Consider the following 5,894-nt stretch of genomic DNA (forward strand, 5'->3'; position numbering starts at 1 on the left):
GTGAATTTGAATACTGGTGAAGACAGAGAAGGGCGAGTGACGTGTTACGCGCCCTTACATAGGTCCATTGGGCACTGTGGCCATAGACAACAACACATCCTCGTCTCTCACTCTCTGGTCCCCACAATTTTATTAAAAAATCTACGAAAGTCTGAGAAAATAAAATTTACTTAAAAATCGTACTAGTTTTCTTTTCTTCGGACCAATACTTTTCAAGATACACGTTTGAACATCAAATACATTTTATCGAAATATTGACCAATCTAAAGTCATCACCATCGTCATCATTCCATGTCCGCTACCTAGTTGGAGCATATGGCATATTAAGATAATCTTTTTTGTACGGAAAAAGTGATTAGTAGGTACATTCTTTTATAGTTTCTGTGGCTGTGTTTAGAGAGTAGTCTGAATTAAAACTGATAGGTTGGGGAAGGGTGTACAAAATGACATAGATTTTTTTGTAAAATGAAAAAAAAATAATTGCTGACATATTTAGTAAAAAATCTCTTTGGTTCAAAATGTATACTATTTTTTAACATGTAAGCACAGTTGTTGTAGGAAAAAACACAAATCTATCAAATAAAAATGCAAAAATAAAACCACTCCAAAAAACCGTTTGGCCCCACCGAGTGTATAAAATGACATACGATATAAACTTGAATGGGATGATTATTCAATACTTTTTAAAAACAGAATTGATAAGTTTTTTTTATGAATATTAAAGAATTAAAATATTAAATGCACACTTCACAAACAAAAATCTTGTTTTTTTTATATAAACCAGCACATTCTGCATGAGCCCAGTTTCCACACTTCATGCATTTTAACCATGTTTTACCTGGCTTTGATCTCGTATATAACTCATTACAATAAATGCATGAGCAGTCATCTTCGTCGTCTGTAAGTAGAAAGTCTTCAGTGTCTGAATCAATAATCATTTTTTTACATATACCTTGTTTACACTTTTCCAGGATATGTTTTTTGGAACCTTTAGCTTTAGCCTCTGATATATTTGAAGTTGTATTCAACTGTCATGTTTTACGCACATAATTACGAAGCATTATTATTCTTCTAAAGAAAAAAAAGTATTATGTGGGGAAAATGACATAGTATGTCATTTTACCCTACCGGTACATATGTCGTTTTGCCCCACTACGTGAGTTTTTAAAAACATTAAAAAATATCACATTGCACTTTGTAAATTTTAACAAAATTATAGTTTTTTATGAAGATTAACAATGACACAACATATCCTTTCAGTTTGTGTTGTAGAATAATACAAATAAAATAATGATAATACCTTCGGTGTCCGCGAAACAATAATATTGTTATATTTCACAAAGTAACCCGCAACACGTCCTCCTCGGGCGATCGCTATAAGCGTCCTAAATATTGGTGAGTATTAATGTGTCGTAACAGTGCTCATTTTTGTGCAGGTTCAAACATGACCAAGAGTTTGGTTTCTGAGATATGATTACTATGTCATTTTACCCGCCTATTTCATTTTGTACACCCTTCCCCTACGGCTATAGTTTGGACAGTTATCGGATTAATTTGTATTAAATTTTGTAGAGTTCGGTTCTATTGTTTTTTTTTTGGTGTTTTGTAAATTGAAATCAAACATTAAATTGTGTTTATTTGATTTAAGCTATAAAACATACGTATTTGCTTTAACCCGCGGCTTCGCTTGCGTGGTACCAGGGAAAATAGTTAGGTAATTATTAGTTTTGTCGGGTAGCAATAAGAATTTTCCTGATGGAATGATATATTTTTTCGGGATTAAAAGAAGCCGCCAATAATCAGAATTAAACCACAAGCACTTTTTTCTTTGAGTAGCATTGCAACGCATGCCAAGTACTTGGTAGTACATTATATAATTTACATATGAAACTTTGTCGCTTATTAGCTGCACAGTAACAACAATTAATTAAAATTTTATAAGTTATCAGAAATATGTCAAAGATAACATTGTACAAACCCAAGCAATGATAGATGATCTACAATATCTACATGATATAAAATATATTATTAACATTGAAGTTTATAACTTTATTATTATTATTGACGTTTATAAACTGATTTGAAAATCTATATTAATAAAAATGAATCGCCGTGTTGTATTTCGCAAAAACTCGGAAATGGCTTTACAGATTTAGGTGCGGTTTTTTGCAAAATGTTCTAATTTACGTACTCAAGGTTTACAAATAATAACATCTTTAATATATTGAGTAGAAAAAAGTTAGAAGCATATACGCGTTTTCATCGATTTTCCAGGGTTGCATTCGACTAAAATGCATATATTAAAAAAATCGGAGGATGTTGTTTTTTTGCATATTAAAAAAGTTACTATTTTAACGTTTACAATCAACAGTTATTTTTAATGGATACTTAATTGATAATAGTCAAATGATCAATTTAGTATCCATGTGTTGATATAATGATATTTCTAATGAGTTTAAGTATTGTATGTATATTATTTTTAATTGTCCCATCCTTCCTGAGTTTGATTTCTGTCAATTATGATTTCTGAAAGACAAAGGGTAAAAAGTCATTAGTAAAATTATTACAATGGGTATAGTAATGGGGAATACACGTGTGTTCGCTGTTCATTAGGTAATTCTACGTCGGAATTATTTTTTAATATATAATGTCGGAAAAGCGATGAGGCGACCTGCTATCTTATTTCAGTTTTATGTACATATTATTATTTGTTAGTATATTATTATTATTATTACCATACCTTGTTATAAATGTTATTCTGTCCCAAAATAAGTTTGTTGAAACTCCTGAGAGTACAAAAAAAGGTGATTTAATACAAAAAAAATATAAAAAACCGATCACTGGATATTTTAAATTGGTGGATTAAAGTATCACTCGTCTTTTATTTCTTTAATAAATTACAATGAATTTCCATCAAGAATTTTCTCGTACAAACTTAAATGTTTTTCTAATACTTTTATGTCGCTAATGCGTGGTCATACCATAAACACAAAGTGAAAAAAAGAGACTATTAATTTGACACATTATTATATTAAATACCTTATTCTAGCTATAATTATGTATGTATCGAAACTATTTTTTTTTTACACATGCTCGCAACCAGCGCTCTAAATTCGGTGTAGGCGCATTTGCGGTCGCAGACGTTGTGGAATATAATACTTACTCTCCCATTAAAAGTGCTAAACCGTAAGAGTGAAGTTATGTTTCGGAAAAAACTTATAGCCCACATGTTTTTTAAGTGACTCTAAATCATTTGAATTAATCTTTAGCTTGCAACGACAAAACAAATTGTTTAAATAATGCAAAATGACAGTCTTTGAATGAGGAATAAAAAATCAGCTTAATTTATAAAGCACCATTTTGTAAATATCACCTCAAGGGCACAGTACAATAGATAACACAGAAAATTGTATTAAACATCCCTACACATCTAGCAGCTACAGAGCGCAAGGATGCGGTCGGTTAGTCATTTAGCCCCGTAGCTCTCATTTAAATTGTAAAATAACAATTAAAATCATTCGCAATCCAGTGTAAGCGTATTATTATAACGTAATTAAAACATGTAATTTACAATATCTGTATTTATTGTATGTAAAACAATCGCAATGCTAGCCCTTTTTAAACTGTACTAGCACATTTATTTTGTACATCAACTGTAAGATGGCGCTAGCATCGTTCGCATCGCGCTCATGAAAGCGCCGTTTCATTCAATATAGATTCAGGGTTTTCATAGAGAAGGCATACTTACCTGGCGTAGGGGATACCGTGATCAACAAGGCGGTTCCCCCAGGGCGAGGCTCTTCCATTGCACTTCGGTTGGGCTGACCCTTGCGATTATCCCTAATGCGGATAACTCGGGCGCGTAATTTTTGGTAGTCGGGACTGCGTACGCGCTGCTCCCGCATTAAAGTGTCATACGTTCGGCTTCTTCAGCGAAGGCGTTAATAATCAATGTCGCAACTGCATACATTGCTGGCTTCAACTGCAATGAACATAATCAGAATTAGAAAATTTTAAATGCGGTACTAGTTAAAATATTGTTTTCAATAAATTTTTATCTTACACATTTTCGAGAAAGTTCGACATACAATAAAATGCTGTAATTTTTACCGCGCGTAAGAAATAAAAATATATTCAATTTCCCGTATCACCGAACTCCCTCATTCTATTCGTCCGTGCGTAATCTAGCTTAATATAAATGAAATTTACTTTCATTTATGTTTTTATCGATTTTAAATAATTGTATTAGTTTTCCAACTGCCTATATGCTTTGTAGCTGCAGGACGGTCAAAATTCACCTCTAATCTTTAAACTTTTTTTTTAAACTTCGCAATTCCAAACATTTTGAAAATGGGGCTAGATTTCTACAAAAGCCGTGGCTGCAATCTGCAATACGTCATTGGAATGTTTATTGTACAAGTGCAACACCCTTCAGGTGGTTTTCACAAAAATGGCGCTATGTAAATTATCATAATATTGGGTCTTTTCAACACCGTCGGCCTCGTGGTCAGCGCGTTTGCCTACCATGCAAGAGGTCTCGGGTTCGATTTCAGACATGGTTGACATGAAATATATATTTAAAAGGTGTTTTTACACTAGAATATTCCATTGTCCCAGGACTAGTTCCTGAAGTGTAAGGACTGATCATCTTACCTTATGCCCTATGCACCATTAGGTGCGGAAATAGAATGATGTTGTTTATTTAACACCGAGGAAATTATTAGTCTTTATTCAAGAAAGTACATATTTTATTACAATATTCTTTTACGTTAAAAAAATACTAAACCAATTTTATACCGATAAACACAAACAAACCATCACACCGTTTCTTCGTAAGGGTAGGCAGAAATGATAGAACGCCATATCACTGTGTTTTTGGTTTGTTTGTTGGTTTGTTTGTTTATAATATATACATTTTTCATTTATACTCTGTTGTTCAAAATAATATTTTTTACATCGTTTGAAAAGTTTGTCTGAGTCTTTTGTTTAGTTTTGTCTGGTAGTTTATTGTATAATTTCAGTCCCTGGTTCATTAGTCTTGATTGTCCTTGTCTTGTTTTAGAAAGTTGAATATGGTATTTGTCTGATATTCTCGTATTATGTCCATGTTGACAACAATTTTTAACAAGTTTTAGTTCTTCGTCTACAATTACATTAGTGGCTAATTTATGGATAAATTTTAATGATTCTAGTTGAAAGAGTTCAGTTTATTTAATTGCTTAGTTTGTTTAAAAAGTTCTCTAGTTGCAGTTAAATAGGGAAGGTCATATACTAACTTTAATATTTTATTTTGTTGTCTTTGTAGTCTGTTTATGTCATTTTGATATCCTGCACCCATAGTAGTTGCGTATAATATTCATTTTCATACAGAAAACTCAATTTGACTATATGTTAACTTCCCATTGAAATACGAGCCCTGGACTGGCATCTGAAGCGGGTCATCTTACGTATATCGCATATGACGTAAATGTAACAAACATAAAACCAGTACTCAATGTCAACTCTAGCAGGAATCAAACGTTGGGCCAAACATAGTAGGTGAACGCGGAAAATCGTATTCTATGAGGCGGACTAATGTCCACACGATTTCGTTTTCAGGATATTTATCTAGGAACAGCCATCAAAAACATTCTTCTAATGTACTACTTCTATTTCCAAAAAAATAATGGAACAAATGAATTAAACGCGCTGACTACGACGAAAATAATCCTTTACCACTTACCACCCAGGGATTTTACGAAACAGCAAGCTAATTTTGTCACAATTTAGTTTCGTAAGTTCGTTCGTTCGTTCGTTCGTCATATAAATCCATCTCACACTATGGCCCTATCACACATGCCACGCCAACCCAGTAACCCACCCGGCCCAGTAATTTTCCGGGTACTTCCTACAAA

General features: G+C 32.8%; 1 non-coding gene across 1 annotated transcript; it reads left to right on the forward strand.

Moving 5' to 3' along the window:
• Positions 1-3,740: 3,740 nt before the first annotated feature.
• Positions 3,741-3,903, forward strand: LOC148282459 (U1 spliceosomal RNA). The gene has a single exon (XR_015822094.1). It is a non-coding gene; the product is annotated as a U1 spliceosomal RNA (small nuclear RNA).
• Positions 3,904-5,894: the final 1,991 nt, after the last annotated feature.

The sequence above is a fragment of the Micrasema longulum genome, unplaced genomic scaffold (genome assembly GCF_059751315.1).
Source record: "Micrasema longulum isolate JH-2025_06_02 unplaced genomic scaffold, ASM5975131v1 h1tg000326l, whole genome shotgun sequence".
Taxonomy (NCBI): Eukaryota; Metazoa; Arthropoda; class Insecta; order Trichoptera; family Brachycentridae; genus Micrasema; species Micrasema longulum.